Source organism: Eubalaena glacialis, chromosome 6 (genome assembly GCF_028564815.1).
Source record: "Eubalaena glacialis isolate mEubGla1 chromosome 6, mEubGla1.1.hap2.+ XY, whole genome shotgun sequence".
NCBI classification, from domain to species: Eukaryota; Metazoa; Chordata; class Mammalia; order Artiodactyla; family Balaenidae; genus Eubalaena; species Eubalaena glacialis.
Window position 1 is genome coordinate 114,967,586 of NC_083721.1, and position 16,859 is coordinate 114,984,444.

At 35.9% G+C, this 16,859-nt stretch overlaps 1 protein-coding gene across 1 annotated transcript in view; it reads left to right on the forward strand.

Annotated features, from left to right (window-relative positions):
- The window catches only part of GPR149 (G protein-coupled receptor 149), a 79,488-nt gene that overhangs the window by 11,605 nt on the left and 51,024 nt on the right, over positions 1-16,859 (forward strand). The window lies entirely within an intron of this gene.

The window sequence follows — 16,859 nt, forward strand, 5'->3', positions numbered from 1 at the left end:
CTTTGATTTCTTCAGTGATCTCTTGGTTATTTAGTAGTGTATTGTTAAGCCTCCATGTGTTTGTATTTTTTACAGATTTTTTCCTGTAATTGATATCTAGTCTCATAGTGTTGTGGTTGGAAAAGCTATTTGATACAATTTGAATTTTCTTAAATTTACCAAGGCTTGGTTTGTGACCCAAGATATGATCTATCCTGGAGAATGTTCCATGAGCACTTGAGAAGAAAGTGTAATCTGCTGTTTTTGGATGGAATGTCCTATAAATATCAATTAAGTCCTTCTTGTTTAATGTGTCATTTAAAGCTTGTGTTTCTTTTTTATTTTCATTTTAGATGATCTATCCATTGGTGAAAATGGGGTGTTAAAGTTCCCTACTATGATTGTGTTACTGTCGATTTCCCTTTTTATGGCTGTTAGCATATGTTTGCCTTATGTATTGAGGTGCTCCTATGTGGGGTGCATAAATATTTACAATTGTTATATCTTCTTCTTGGATTGATCCCTTGATCATTATGTAGTGTCCTTCTTTGTCTCTTGTAATAGCCTTTATTTTAAAATCTATTTTGTCTGATATGAGAATTGCTACTCCAGCTTTCTTCTGATTTCCATTTGCATGGAATATCTTTTTCCATCCCCTCACTTTCAGTCTGTATGTGTTCCTAGGTCTGAAGTGGGTCTCTTGTAGACAGCATATGTACGGGTCTTGTTTTTGTATCCATTCATCCAGTCTGTGTCTTTGGGTTAGAGCGTTTAATCCATTTACATTCAAAGTAATTATCAATATATATGTTCCTATTACCATTTTCTTAATTGTTTTGGGTTTGTTATTGTAAGTCTTTTCCTTCTCTTGTGTTTCCTGCCTAGAGAAGTTCCTTTAGCATTTGTTGTAGAGCTGGTTTGGTGGTGCTGAATTCTCTCAGCTTTTTCTTATCTGTAAAGGTTTTAACTTCTCCATCAAATCTGAATGAGATCCTTGCTGGGTAGAGTCATCTTGGTTGTAGGCTTTTCCCTTTCATCACTTTAAATATGTCCTGCCACTCCCTTCTGGCTTGCAGAGTTTCTGATGAAAGATCAGCTGTTAACCTTATGGGGATTCCCTTGTTTGTTATTTGTTGCTTTTCGCTTGTTGTTTTTACTATTTTTTCTTTGTATTTAATTTCTGATAGTTTGATTAATATGTGTCTTGGTGTGTTTCTCCTTGGATTTATTCTGTATGGGACTCTCTGCACTTTCTGGACTTGATTGACTATTTCCTTACCCATATTTGGGAAGTTTTCAACTGTAATCTCTTCAGATATTTTCTCAGTCCCTTTCTTTTTCTCTTCTTCTTCTGGGACCCCTACAATTCGAATGTTGGTGCATTTAATGTTGTCCCAGAGGTTTCTGAGATTGTCCTCAATTCTTTTCATTCTTTTTTCTTTCTTCTTCTCTGTGGTAGTTATTTCCATTATTTTATCTTCCAGGTCACTTATCCATTCTTCTGCCTCAGTTATTCTGCTGTTGATTCCTTCTAGAGAATGTTTAATTTCATTTATTGTTCATCATTGTTTGTTTGCTCTTTAGTTCTTCTAGGTCCTTGGTAAACATTTCTTGTATTTTCTCCATTCTATTTCCAAGATTTTCGATCATCTTTTCTATCATTACTCTGAATTCTTTTTTAGGTAGCCTGCCTATTTCCTCTTTTTTTTTTTTTGATCTGGCGGGTTTTTACCTTGCTCCTTCCTCTGCTGTGTATTTCTCTGTCTTCTCATATTGCTTAACTTACTGTGTTTGGGTTCTCCTTTTTGCAGGCTGCAGGTTCGTAGTTCCCGTTGTTTTTGGTGTCTGTTCCCAGTGGGTAAGGTTGGTTCAGTGGGTTGTCTAGGCTTCCTGGTGGAGGGGACTGGTGCCTGTGGTCTGGTGTATGAGGCCGGATCTTGTCTTTTTGGTGGGCAGGACCACATTCGGTGGTGTGTTTTGGGGTGTCTGTGGCCTTATTATGATTTTAGTCAGCCTCTCTGCTAATGGATGGGTTTGTGTTCCTGTCTTACTAGTTGTTTGGCATAAGGTGTCCAGCACGGTAGCTTGCTGGTCGTTGAGTGGAGCTGGGTCTTAGCATTGAGATGGAGATCTCTGGGAGAGCTTTTGCCGTTTGATATTACATGGGGCCAGGAGGTCTCTGGTGGGCCAATGTCCTGAACTCGGCTCTCCCACCTCAGAGGCTCAGGCCTGACCCCCAGCCAGAGCACCAAGACCCTGTCAGGCACACGGCTCAGAAGAAAAGGGAGATAAAAAAAGAAAGAAAAAAGAAAGAAAGAAAATAAAGTTATTAAAATAGAAAAAAATATTAAAAATAAAAAAGTAATAAAGAAAAGAAATAGAGAAAGGAAGAAGAGAGCAACCAAACCAAAAATCAAATCCACCAATGATAACAAGCGCTAAAAAACTATACTAAAAAAAACCGGACAGTCAGAACCCTAGGACAAATGGCAAAAGCAAGGCTATACAGACAAAGTCACACAAAGAAGCATACACATACACACTCACAAAAAGAGAAGAAGGAAAAAAGTATATATATATATGAAAAATTTAAAAAGGAAGAGAGCAACCAAATCAATAAACAAATCTACCAATGATTATAAGCTCTAAATACTAAACTAAGATAAACATAAAACCAGAAACAAATTAGATGCAGAAAGCAAACCCCAAGTCTACAGTTGCTCCCAAAGTCCACCGCCTCAGTTTCGGGGTGATTTGTTGTCTATTCAGGTATTCCACAGATGCAGGTACATCAAGTTGATTGTGGAGATTTAATCCGCTGCTCCTGAGGCTGCTGGGAGAGATTTCCCTTTCTCTTCTTTGTCCGCACAGCTCCTGGGGTTCAGCTTTGGATTTGGCCCCGCCTCTGCATGTAGGTCTCCTGAGGGTGTCTGTTCCCCACCCAGATAGGACAGGGTTAAAGGAGCGGCTGATAAGGGGGCTCTGGCTCACTCAGTCCAGGGGGAAGGAGGGGTACGGAATGGGGGGCGAGCCTGCGGCGGCAGAGGCCAGCATGACGTTGCAACAGGCTGAGGCGCGCCATGTGTTCGCCTGGGGAAGTTGTCCCTGGATCACGGGACCCTGGCAGTGGCGGGCTGCACAGGCTCCCAGGAGGGGAAGTGTGGATAGTGACCTGTGCTTGCACACAGGCTTCTTGGTGGCTGCAGTAGCAGCCTTAGCGTTTCATGCCTGTCTCTGCGATCTGCGCCGATAGCCTCGGCTCACCCCATCTCTGGAGCTCGTTTAGGTGGTACTCTGAATCCCCTCTCCTCGCACACCCTGAAACAATGGTCTCTTGCCTCTTAGGCAGGTCCAGAGTTTTTCCCAGACTCCCTCCTGGCTAGCTGTGGTGCACTAGCCCCCTTCAGGCTGTGGTCACGCAGCCAGCTGCAGTCCTCTCCCTGGGATCTGAATTCCGAAGCCCGAGCCTCAGCTCCCAGCCCCCACCTGCCCCGGCGGGTGAGCAGACAAGCCTGTCAGGCTGGTGAGTGCTGGTCAGCACTGATCCTCTGTGTGGGAATCTCTCTGCTTTGCCCTCTGCACCCCTGTTGCTGCGCTCTCCTCCGTGACTCCGAAGCCTCCCCCACTGACCACCCCCCGTCCCTGCTAGTGAATGAGCTTCCTAGTGTGTGGAAACTTATCCTCCTTCACAGCTCCCTCCCAGAAGTGCAGGTCCCACCCCTATTCTTTTGTCCCTGTTTTTCCTTTTTCTTTTGCCCTACCCAGGTACGTGGGGAGTTTCTTGCCTTTTGGGAAGTCTGAGGTCTTCTGCCAGCATTCAGTAGGTGTTCTGTAGGAGTTGTTCCACATATAGATGTAGTTTTGATGTATTTGTGGGGAGGAAGGTGATCACCACGTCTTACTCCTCTGCCATCTTGAAGGCGCCCCCCTATAGCAGGTTCTTATTAGTTATCTATTTTTTACACATTAGTGTATATATGTCAATCCCAATCTCCACAAAATCCCAATTCATCACACCACCACAGCCACCCCCCGTTTCCCCTCTTGGTGTCTATACGTTTGTTCTCTACATCTGTGTCTCTATTTCTGCCTTGCAAACTGGTTCATCTGTACCATTTTTCTAGATTTCACATATATGCGTTAATATACGATATTTGTTTTTCTCTTTCTGACTTACTTCACTCTGACAGTATCTAGGTCCATCCACATCTCTACAAATGACCCAATTTCGTTCCTTTTTATGGCTGAGTAATATTACATTGTATATATGTACCACACCTTCTTTATCCATTTTGCCTATTAGTCTTGCTGGAACTAGTCCCTCTAATACTCAGCAAGGAAAAAAAGATCTATTCCAGAATAGACCCAAGTGAATCTTTGCAAAAACCCTGCTAAATGTTCCATCCTTTTAAGGATTGAAGAATAGTTATATAATTTTTTTAAATTTTTATTTATTTGTTTGTTTATTTATTTTGGCTGTGTTGGTTCTTCGTTGTTGTGCACAGCCTTCTTATTGCTGTAGCTTCTCTTGTTGCAGAGCGTGGGCTCTAGGCATGTGGGCTTCAGTAGTTGCAGCATGTGGGCTCTGTAGTTGTAGCTCGCGGGCTCTAGAGCGCAGGCTCAGTAGTTGTGGCACACGGGCTTAGTTGCTCTGCGACACGTAGGAATCTTCCTGGACCAGGGATCAAATCTGTGTCCCCTGCATTGGCAGGCGGATTCTTAACCACTGCACCACCAGGGAAGTCCCTATATGATGTTTTATAATGAAAGAATTTGTACCTTAAGCTCATCCCATTCTTTCCTAGATTTAAGCCTGCCTAGAATGATGAGGGGTACTTCTTATTTTATTGAAATTGTAGTGTGATATTGGTATAAGATTGTTCTTTCCTCCAAATGCTCATACCTGATTATTAAAGTTGCTCTTGCTTTCCACACAATTGATTTACTAGGAAAAGATATCTTTTTCTACATGACTTAATGTAAATCAAAGTCCACTTGCCCCTAATCTCTGGAATCAAAACTATAGTTTTTCAAATATCTGCTAGTAATAGTGCAGTCATTGATCACAAGTATGACCATCTAACACCAACTATGAATATGAACAGAATAATCTGAGATTTCCTTTATTCTCCTTGATTAATTAAAACTACTAGTTTTTCTTTGATGTCACCAGTTTTAAAAGTTGGATAATAAAACAAAATGTACAAAATATATGATTAAAAATAATTATTCATAGTGTTTAGTGATTAGGTATCTCAGAAAATCTAAATATTTGCTGTAAATTGCAAAATAGAGTGAAAATTGTATTACTGACAGGATACACTGCTCAGTATCTTTAGAACAATATGATACCCCAGCTAAGAGGGGAATCCCTACAATATCATCATCAATTTGTTCCTAAATAATCTAAACCTCCTGGTTTTCTTGCACTTAAAAATTAAGTAATATTATGAAGCATGTATGTGTGTGTATATCTCAGTAACTTGCAACTACAGTACCCTGTGTGCCACTCCCCTATTCCATCCTCATGCTCACCCCTTAGGGGTTTCAGCTATCTTGAATCTTGCTCATGCTTTTTTGTTTTACTGTTTTAACACAAATGAATGTATTTCTAACACAATATATTCCTTAGATTGCTTATTTTGAGCTTTCTAAAGATGGTATCATTCCTGGGACTTGCTTTTTTCCACTCAACATTACTTTAAATGACTTCCTTTTCTAATGTATTTTGTCAAAGCAGTGGGAAATGCCATCTGAGCTATCACAACGTACAGCCCTCATTTAAAAGTCTGAGTTATATTTTGGAGAATATAATCAATTAAACACATCTAGAAATATGTGAAAAGATCAGATATTGTTTACACGTAAGCATTTTGTCTTATGAGAATGGTGAAGCACAACTTACACACCTCTGTAAAACAAACAAACAAAAATGCTACATGGAAAGCACAAAATGTTTATCAATCCAGGTATGTTTCAACTACAAAGATTTGCTTATTAAGTATTAATATTTTAACATTTATGAAGGGCAAGTAGTTCAGGAAACTGATTTAAAATGATACTTGTAAAAAATGTTTAGTGGTTAAATAGATAATACAATATTCAGGAAAGGTAAAATTTATATTTTAAGAAACTAATTAAAATTAAATGAAATACTATCATAAATTTAAAACAACAGTAAGAAGTCTTTATGCCACAGGCTGATGTTATTGGTATGACTTTCCCTTAGCAAAATCACCTATGGACCTAAAGATTAACATTATAACAAAAATACATTTAGAGTTGAAAAGCTTATGACAACTTTTCTTCTGACCAAAGACTGGTTTTAACTCTTACCCTATTCTTCACCAACAGATATTTCATGGGAGTAGGTGGTGACTTAGAAAGCACTTTCTTTTCATCCTTTTCTTCCAAGTTCCTTCTTTGCTCTGAAAGCAAAGTTAACTTATGTATCTTACAGTGATAAAATAAACTGATAGATACTGTAGTAACTCTCTGAAAACACTCTCTTTTTATTTTCTATGGTTGTACTTTCAAATATTTAGGCTCAGTTTATCAGTTCATATCTAATGGTACTACATTGAATTGCGTATGTTCTTTGTTTTTAGGCTATAAAAAAAAGCAGGTTTGATTTAAAATGTATTTAATGAGCCTTACTATATTTTTACAATACACATTGCTTAATTTTTTTTAGAGTTTATGTGAGTAAACAAATTCTCAGTATATCTTGTTGGAAATCCTGGTAGAAGTGAGAGTGTCAGATCAAGGTTAAGATATAAAGGAAATGGGAGTAGAATGGCTTCAGTAGGTTTAAATGTGATCCAATGAAATGTATCACAGGTGAGAGTGTTTGTAAGACTAAAATTGTGTTACACTTAGCCACACAATCACTTCTTTTTGGACCCCTAGTAGGTAGAGTCCTAAGCAGTTTACTGTTTAAAAATTCAGAAAAAATAATCAGAAATGCCCGAGTTCTTCGGTTACAAAGTTTTAATGTGGTCGCCATGGTATGACTGTTCCTCAAGTGAAATAATGATTTTCCACAACCCCAAAGTTTTGTCATCTATGAATAAAGAAAATTGTACTTATAAAATAATTTAGTAACTTATGGGAGATCACTCTAATTTTCTCTTTTAATACTAAGCTCATCAAGTTATCCATGGACCCCATTTTCTTTTGTTTTAATGTGTTGTCTTAGAGCTCTAGAAACTCATTTATTACTGTAAATCAGAAGCAAAGATATGCTGTCACTATGTCACTTAGTCCCACTAATAATTCTGTATCATCATAGTATTTGAAAGATGAAAGGTCCTTCGCTATGCCAGTAGAATATAGACAACCAGATTCTGAAAAAATCCTTCTCAAATGAGAGTCAAATGGGGGAAGTGATTGCTTTTGAATTAGCTACACACAAACCATTTAGTATAAGGATGAATAAACCAACAGAACTAACTTTACAGTCACTGGGGAATCAAAGAAATTTAATTTTTCTTTTAAGGAAAATGTTTTAACTATCCAAAATTAACTATCTAAAAATAGTTTTACAAATTAAAGTTTTGTTTGCTCACAGAGTTCAGGGGCAATATTGGTTTCTGTAATCTTTTTTTAATATTATTATTTCTTTAAATCCTTTTTGTAAAAAACTATAGAAAGCAAATGCCTATCTAGATGATTTTGGGTTCTTTAGATCAGAGCTTCTCAAACTTTAATGTGCAAATAAGTCAAATGGGGATCTTGTTAAAATGTAGATTATGATTGAGTAGATCTGAGGTAGGGTCTGAGATTCTGCATTTCTGACAAACCCCCAGGTGACTGGTGCAAAATCAAAGTCCCATCCCAGACTTACAGAATCAGTAATGTGCATCTGAACCAACCCCAGTTTAAGTACTTAATTTAAGTACTTCTTTCTAAAATTTAAGAAGTACAGTTTTAACATCTAATCACTAGGAGATGGATACTAGTTTAAAGAGTGGGGCAAAATCAATCCTCTTCATTTAACATATGCCCCATAAAGTGAAATAAGACTTGAAGAAAATACCCCAGTACACATATCTCTTTCCTCTCCCTAAAAAAAGTGCATCTTCTCTTTTCATTTTAAAAAATAAATTATTTTCCTGTGACACTGTCAGCATGATAATTGCAAATGCTGAAACTTGTTCTCTGAGTAATTTTTGACATTTTTAACTGAAGTGACAGTAGGAGAAAAACTTACTTATCACCTCCTATTTGTAGCCTCAAGGCAAAGATGTAGCCTCATCCTAACACAAAATGAGTGTTTGGAATATAGATATTTTATATTTAGCTACATCCGTTTGTTTGGAGTGGTTAGTTCCACTCACTGTTCAGAGACCTGAAAAATTGTTATACTGCTTTCTTTTTTCAAAACATTTATAATCTTTATTTTTTATGGTTATAAGGCAATATAATTACTGTAGAAAATTTAGAAATTGCTGATAAGCAAAGAAAAACACCCACTTCTAACCACCCAGAGTTAATCACTGTTTACATTTTATCATATAAAACTTTAGGCTCTTTCCTAAGCATATATTTTCACTTTTGACAAAAATGGGATCATATTGCATGTACTGTTTTGGAATCTGCTTTGTCCACTTAAGAGTATAATTTTCACCTGATTTAAATTGTTTGAGTCATTTGTGTGATTATCTGGTATAGTTTAGAATGGCTATTTAGAGTGTGGTTTAAAACTCATTCACAAATGTAAATTTGTTCTCAAGTATTTAAAGTCTTGAAAGTTGAAACTAAGGGAATGTCATTGTAAACTAATTTGAATATTTCATAACACATTTTGTGATCCTCACAGCATGTATCATTTGCTGAAATGAAGTAAAATTGAGCTAACTGTTCACTTTCTATGGATTCAAGGGGATTAGCATTGGATCAAAGCTTGTGTAGAATCCTATAATTCACTTTTTAAGATAAGGATTCTGTTAATATCCTCAAAAAAGCCTCATGGTTTAAGGAGGCCTTACAGGCTATGTGTTGGAACCACCCAGTTATGGCTTGAATATCTTCTACAACTGCTGTTGAGTGTTATCCCTTATTTGAACTCAAATGGCTGGAAACACTACATTTTTAAAACATTTTATTATGAACTAGTTTTAGAGTTGCAAAACAGTTTTTGAAATAGCATGAGAGTTCTAATATATCCTTCATCCAGCTTCTATTAATGTTAACATGTTACATGATAATAATGTAATTATTAGGGAATTAATAACCAATTTATAGACCTTATTTCAGTTTTGCCAGCTGTCCTGCTGATGTCCTCTTTCTGGTCCAGAAGCTGATCCTCAGTTCCTTACTGCATTTGTTGTCATGTCTCCTCAGATTCTCCAATCTATAGCAGTTCCACAGTCTTTCTGTGTCTTACATGATTTTGACAGTTTTGAAGACAACCAGCCAGTTTGTTTTGTTTTGGTTTATTTCTGGAATATCCTTCAGTTTGTAATTAACATATGCTTATTAGTCAATTGAGCTTATGCATTTTTGACAAGAATAACACAGAAGTGATGTTTGCCCTTCCCAGCACACCATATCAAGAGGTACATGATGTTGATATGTCTTATGATGGTGATGTAAACTTTGATCACTTAGTAAAGGTGAGGTCTGCCAGATTTCTCCATGTAAAGTTACTATTTTTTCCCTTTGTAATTTATAAGTATCTTGTAGGGAGATATTTTGAGGCTATGCAAATATTCTGTTTCCTATCATACTTTTGCCCACTAATTTTAGCATTAATTGATGAATCTTGCCTGTAACAATTATTATGTGAAGGTGATTTTCTATTTTTATAATTTCTTCTATATTTATTATTGGAATTCTCCTGTAAGAAAAAGTTGTCTCTTCTCCTCTGTTTACTTGTTTGTATCAGTATGAGATCATAGGTATTTATTTTAATCTATAGGTTATTAGCCGTACTATTATTTATTTTATTACTCCAATTATCCTAAATTTGGCCATTGGGAGCTTCTTCAAGTTGACGCCTTTATCCTCAACATGCCATTCTCATCTTTTTGAGCACTTCCTTACTTTCTAGCAACACAAGATATTCCAGCCTCATTTTGTATTTTTCCTGACCCATCCCTAAAATCAACCATTTTTCCAAGGAGTTCTAGTCACTTTTGTTAGAGAATGGGATTTAGGAACCAACATCTGAGTATGCTTATTGTTACAGAGGTGTCTTGCTTCTAGACCCTATCATTGGACAGATCTAAGAAATACATATATATGTGCTCATGTAGAAATCTATATTTCTATATCGGTTTCTCTGTATAAATCATTTAAAACCATGAGTTTATACTGATAGTTCCAAGTCCAATCAAATACCACAGAATTCATTCACACCTTTCCCTTTTCTTACTTATTACTTCTTTTTCTGACAGTGAGGAAACTGGTTCTCATTCTCTACAAATTTCTTTACTTATCTGCTCAATCCTGGTATACACATAAAGTAGTTTTAGAATTGCTAACCCACACCACTGTGGGAAAAAATATTAACTAGAGTATAATAGTTGTGTATAGTTCTTTTTATCTTTAACCTTACGGTTTATCGTCACAATACAATCTTCCACATTTATTAGGTTACTTATTTTCATTTCCATTCCCTTCATTTTATATTACATTTTGAGTTCTTTTGATTCATTTTGATTCTTTTTGATTTTGATTATTTATGTTTAAGTTTGTGAAATTATTACCATGTTTCCAAGAGTCGGAACTATAGAAAAGGTATACCATCCTCCCTCATTCCTTTTTCCCTGTTCTCGTTTTCCCATTCTTACCACCCTGTTCCCACCTATCCCCTGTAAGTAACCAATATCATACTTTCTAGTTTAATCTTCCTGTATGTCTTTTTGCACAATGAACAGATACATGCATATCTTCTTATATCTTCTTCTTCCTTACATATACTCTTTCTCACTTTGCTTTTTTCACTAAATAATATATCCTAGAAGTCATTCCATATCAGTTCATAAAGATTTTCCTCATTCTTTTTATAGCTGCATGATAATCCATAGTGTGGATACACCATAGTTATTTCAACCACTCTCTTATATGGACCTTAGATTCTTATATTTTGCAATTAAAAATAATATCGCAGTGAATAACCTCATGCAAATGTATTTTCATATTGTTGGAAGTGTATCTTTAGGATAAATTCCTAGAATTAGAATTTCTGGGTCAAAAGTTAAGTGTAATTTTGTTAGAAATAGTCATAAAAGTTTGCACTGCCACCAGCAATGTATAACAGAAGACCCTTTTCCCCACCACCTCAGTAATAGCATATATTATCATGCTTTTTAATTTTTGCCAGTCTGATAGTAGAGAAATGCTATCTCAGGGTTGTTTTAAATTGTATTTATATAATTATAACTGAATTTAAATAGTTTTCATTTGTTTAAGAGCCTTTTTTATCTTTTTATTTTTTGTAAACTGTTTTTATCTTTTTCCCATTTTTCTATTGGAGTTTTGTCCCTTTATCCTTCAATTTTTAAAAGTTCTTTTTATATTAGGGATATTAGTTCTTTGTGATATATATTGCAAATATTTTTTCCTAGTTTGTCGTTTGTATTTTAACTTTACTTATGATGTTTTTTAGCACGCACAATTTTAAAATTTGTTTATAGTAAAAACTATCAATTTTTTATTTACTTGCATCTGGATTTTGTCATAGTTAGAAAGCCAGTTTTATTTTTTATTTTATTTTTTGTAATTTTATTTTATTGAAGTATAGTTGATTTACAATGTCATGTTAGTTTCAGGTGTACAGCACAGTGATTCAATTTAAAGAAGTTAAAAATAAAGTTTGTCCAGATGATTCTGATGAGCACCCATCACCCTCGGCCTCTCATGTGTCCTGCTTCTGCCTCTTGGGCCCACCCAGAACCATGCTGTTACCTCTCCCACTTGCCGTTAAGTTAATGAAATATGGTTATCCAATTCTTCACATTGCTGTCCTTTCTCATTTATGCTAACTAAATATTGTTACTTTCCTCAGCCTTTTTCGTGATAAATTCACTTACAGTAGCCCATAGGCTTTAATTATGTAAAATCTAGAATCAAACAGAATGTTCAAGCTGTCTTTTCTTCTTCACTCTGTGAGCTACACTTCTCTTAATGCATCTTAAGGTCGCATTCACTTATTCGGCAGCCATATCACACTGCTGGTGTGTTTAACATCAGCTGATACCCTTAAGCCCTTTTGCTCATGCTGCTGCTTAGACTACCTTTGTAGTCTATTGTTTACACTCAATCTTATCTCTGTTCAATTTCATCTAGTTCCACTTAGTTAACTCTTCCATTATTTTCAATAACCTTTTCTAATGCCATCAAAACGCTTTCAGATGCTGATTCTAAGACCTGACTTCTATGCTGTAATTCCCAAATTTGTATCACCCATGGATTTAATAAATCACCCTTCATATTTTTATATAAACTGTTGACTAAAAATTTGGGGCAAGACAGGGCCAAAGAAAGAGGCCTGCTGTACACCACCAGAAACAAGTCCCTCCTTTAGTTTGGTTTATTTAAAAACACCTTTAGTATTGTGGTTCCAATAGTTATTAATCTCTTTAGTTACCCTTGCAATCAATATATTTTTACGCCCTCTTGTTCACATGGATGTAATTAGTATATTATGCGATGCTTTAATGAAACACTAATATAAAATTTTCTAACACATCTCTTTTATCTGCCATTAATTAGTTTATTTATTCAATAAATATTATTAATAAAAACACTATGGATATAAAGATATAAGCTTCCTGCCTTCAAGTTAGGAAGTAGACTTTCAAGCAAATAGCTGAGCCTCAGTGAGAAAAGAGTGGACAGAATACAGACAATGCATTTTTAGACCATGGAGGATGGAGTGATTATGCCCAGCAACCGTGAGGAAGAAAGGAATTGGTCTATTTAGACATGGTTTTAGTAAACTAATACTGTGTCATCATCTTAAATCTTCTTTTTTTCTTGGCGCTCAAACTCTATCTTTTTATCAAGTAAATCTTAGAAATGTCCCAGGAATTGATGTAAATATCACTTGTCTAGTTTGTTGATTTCATTTCTTTTCATTTGAAAAAGGACAAACATTTGCACATTTCCAGTGTTCGATTTCCCGTCTGCATAAAGGTCATCAACCGTGTTTATATACAACTTTTCCTAGTAACTTTGAACATGATTCTTTTGAAGGATTAATCTTGCACTCATGCAGTAGCAAGGTTCTCCCCTATTATTTCTTTTCTTTTTTTTTTCATATTTTTTTCTCACATCTTCATTGGAGTATAAATGCTTTACAATGTTGTGTTAGTTTCTACTGTACAACAAAGTGAATCAGCTATATGTATACATATATCCCCATATCCCCTCCCTCTTGAGCCTCCCACCCACCCTCCATATCCCATCCTTCTAGGTTGTCACAAACCACCAAGCTGATCTCCCTGTGCTATGCAGCAGCTTCCCACTAGCTATCTATTTTACATTTGGTAGTGTATATATGTCAGTGCTACTCTTTCACTTCATCCCAGCTTCCCCTTCCTCCCCATACCCTCAAGTCCATTCTCTACATCTACGTCTTTATTCCTGCCCTGCCACTAGGTTCATCAGTACTGCTTTTTTAAGTTCCATACATATGCATTAACATACGTTATTTGTTTTTCTCCTTCTGACTTACTTCACTCTGTATGACAGTCTCTAGTTCCATCCACCTCACTACAAATAACTCAGTTTCATTTCTCTTTATGGCTGAGTAATATTCCATTGCATATATGTGCCACATCTTCTTTATCCAATCATCTGTTGATGGACACTTAGGTTGCTTCCATGTCCTGGCTATTGTAAATAGTGTTGCAATGAACATTGTGGTACCTGTCTCTTTTTGAATTATGGTTTTCTCAGGGTATATGCCCAGTAGTGGCATTGCTAGGTAATATGGTACTTCTATTTTTCATTTTTTAAGGAACCTCCATACTGTTCTCCATAGTGGCTGTATCAATTTACATTCCCACCAACAATGCAAGAGGGTTCCCTTTTCTCCACACCCTCTCCAGCATTTATTGTTTGTAGATTTTTTTGATGATGGCCATTCTGCCTGGTGTGAGGTGATACCACATTATGGTTTTGATTTGCATTTCTCTAATGATTAGTGATGTTGAGCATCTTTTCATGTATTCGTTGGCCATCTGTATGTCTTCTTTGGAGAAATGTTTATTTAGGTCTTCCACCCATTTTTGGATTGGGTTTTTTGTTTTTTTGATATTGAGCTGATGAGCTGCTTGTATATTTTGGAGATTAATCCTTTTTCAGTTGCTTCATTTGCAAATATTTTCTCCCATTCTGAGGGTTGTCTTTTTGTCTTGTTTATAGTTTCCTTTGCTGTGCAAAAGCTTTTAAGTTTCATTAGGTCCCATTTGTTTATTTTTGTTTGTTTTTATTTCCATTTCTCTAGGACGTGGGTCAAAAAGGATCTTGATGTGATTTATGTCATAGAGTGTTCTGCCTATGATTACCTCTAAGAGTTTTATAGTGTCTGGTCTTACATTAAGGTCTTTAATCCATTTGGAGTTTATTTTTGTGTATGGTGTCAGGGTGTGTTCTAATTTCATTCTTTTACATGTAGCTGTCCAGTTTTCCCAGCACCACTTATTGAAGAGGCTGTCTTTTCTCCATTGTATATTCTTGCCTCCTTTATCAGAGATAAGGTGACCATATGTGCATGGGTTTATCTCTGGGCTTTCTATCCTGTTCCATTGATCTATATTTCTGTTTTTGTGCCAGTACCATACTGTCTTGATTACTGTAGCTTTGTAGTATAGTCTGAAGTCAGGGAGCCTGATTCCTCCAGCTCCATTTTTCTTTCTTAAGATTGCTTTGGCTATTCGGGGTCTGTTGTGTTCCCATACAAATTGTAAAATTTCTTGTTCTAGTTCTGTGAAAAATGCCATTGGTAATTTGATAGGGATTGCATTGAACCTGTAGATTGCTTTGGGTAGTATAGTCATTTTCACAATATTCATTCTTCTAATCCACGAACATGGTATATCTCTCCACTTGTTTATGTTATCTTTGATTTCTTTCATCAGTGTTTTATAGTTTTCTGAGTATAGGTCTTTTGCCTCCTTAGGTAGGTTTATTCCTAGGTATTTTATTCTTTTTGTTACGATGGTAAATGGGATTGTTTCCTTAATTTCTCTTTCTGATATTTCGTTGTTAGTGTATAGGAATGGCAGAGATTTCTGTGCATTAATTTCGTATCCTGCAACCTTACCAGATTCATTGATTAGTTCTAGTAGTTTTCTGGTGGCATCTTTAGGATTTTCTATGTATAGTGTCATGTCATCGGCAAACAGTGACAGTTTTACTTCTTCTTTTCCAATTTGTATTCCTTTTATTTCTTTTTCTTCTCTGATTGCTATGGCTAGGACTACAATACTATGTTAAATAATAGTGGTGAGAGTGGACATCCTTGTCTTGTTCCTGATCTTAGAGGAAATGGTTTCAGTTTTTCACCATTCAGAGTGATGTTTGCTGTGGGCTTGTGTATGGCTTTTATTATGTTGAGGTAGGTTCCTTCTATGCCCACTTTCTGGAGAGTTTTTATCATAAATGGGTGCTGAATTTTGTCAAAAGCTTTTTCTGCATCTATTGAGATGATCATATGATTTTTATTCTTTAATTTGTTAATATGGTGTATCACATTGATTGTTTTGCGTATATTGAAGAATCCTTGCATCCCTGGGATAAATCCCACTTGATCGTGGTGTATGATCCTTTTAATGTGCTGTTGGAATCTGTTTGCTACTGTTTTGTTGAGGAGTTTTGCATCTATGTTCATCAGTGATATTGGTCTATAATTTTCTTTTTTTGTGATATCTTTGTCTGGTTTTGGTATCAGGGTGATGGTGGCCTTGTAGAACGAGTTTGGGAGTGTTCCTCCCTCTGCAACCTTTTGTAAGAGTTTGAGAAGGATAGGTGTTAACTCTTCTCTAAATGTTTTGATAGAATTCACCTGTGAAGCCATCTGGTCCTGGACTTATGTTTGTTGGAAGATTTTTAATCACAGTTTCAATTTCATTACCTGTGATTGTCTGTTTATATTTTCTAATTCTTCCTGGTTCAATCTTGGAAGGTTGTACTTTTCCAAGAATTCTTCCATTTCTTCCAGGTTGTCCATTTTATTGGCATATAGTTGCTTGCAGTAGTCTCTTATGATCTTTCGTATTTCTGCAGTGTCAGTTGTAATCTCTCCTTTTTCATTTCTAATTTTATTGATTTGAGTCCTCTCCCTTTTTTTCTTGATAAGTCTGGCTAAAGGTTTATCAATTTTATCTTCTCAAAGAACCAGCTTTTAGTTTTATTGATCTTTGCTATTGTTTTCTTTGTTTCTATTTCATTTATTTCTGCTCTGATCTTTATGATTTCTTTCCTTCTACTAACTTTGGGTTTTCTTTGTTCTTCTTTTTCTAGTTGCTTTAGGTTTAAGGTTAGATTGTTTATTTGAGATTTTTCTCATTTCTTGAGGTGAGCTTGAATTGCTAGGAATTTCCCTCTTAGAACTGCTTTTGCTGTATCCCATAGGTTTTGGATCATTGTGTTTTCATTGTCATTTGTTTCTAGGTATTTTTTTATTTCCTCTTTGATTTCTTCAGTGATCTCTTGGTTATTTAGCAGTGCACTGTTTAGCCTCCATGTATTTGTGTTTTTTACTGGTTTTTTCCTGTAGTTGATTTCTAATCTCATAGCATTGTGGTCGGAAAAGATGCTTGATACGATTACAATTTTCTTAAATTTTCCAAGGCTTGATTTGTGACCCAAGATGTGATCTATTTTGGAGAATGTTCTATGTGCAGTTGAGAAGAAAGCACATTCTT